Here is a 715-nt window from a genome sequence, read left to right as displayed (position 1 = left end):
TTAAAATTTGTAAAAGAATAAAAGAAGTGGAAAACAAAGAATTCGAAAAGTAAATTGACTAAAATCAAAATGGTTTGCGTTAAACTTAAACAACTTCGATTGAATTGAAGGACTTTTGACATAAAAATTAAAAGTGCTGAAATGTAAATTAGGTAAAGAAGTTAAACATTGCTTGAAAAATAAATTGGACGAGAAAAGTAAATTTTTACATAAAATGTAAATGGAATTTTAAAGACAGTGGAAGGAACATATAGAAATTGAACTCAAATGCAGACTCAGGAATTCGTTGGGGATGTGAGTGTGCTTGAGTGTATTTCTGATAAGAAGTTCCAACCCCTATTTTCTAAAATTTTCTAATATTTATAATCTACTCCGATAACTAATCATTAATTCCATAGTGCTATATTGTATGCGCACTTTCAGCTAACTATTCCCGCTCATTTGTTAATAAACGTTATCCATAAATTCCTCACATGGTGAAAGTTTTTAACTTCTCTCCTCAACGTAACCGTCCGATTTTCCTTTCAACCTTCTATTCGATTCCTCAATCGAATATTTATTCGATGGGAAAGTATGAGGAGTCAATGGAATATTTATACAATGTGTACAATGGAGGTTTAGGGAGTATTAGAGATATAATATTATAGAAAAAAAATAATATTATAGAGAAAAAGCCTTGTTAAAACCTCTAATTAAACTTATTTACTTGTAATAT

The sequence above is a fragment of the Arachis ipaensis genome, chromosome B09 (genome assembly GCF_000816755.2).
Source record: "Arachis ipaensis cultivar K30076 chromosome B09, Araip1.1, whole genome shotgun sequence".
NCBI classification, from domain to species: domain Eukaryota; kingdom Viridiplantae; phylum Streptophyta; class Magnoliopsida; order Fabales; family Fabaceae; genus Arachis; species Arachis ipaensis.
This window is presented reverse-complemented; position numbering follows the sequence as displayed.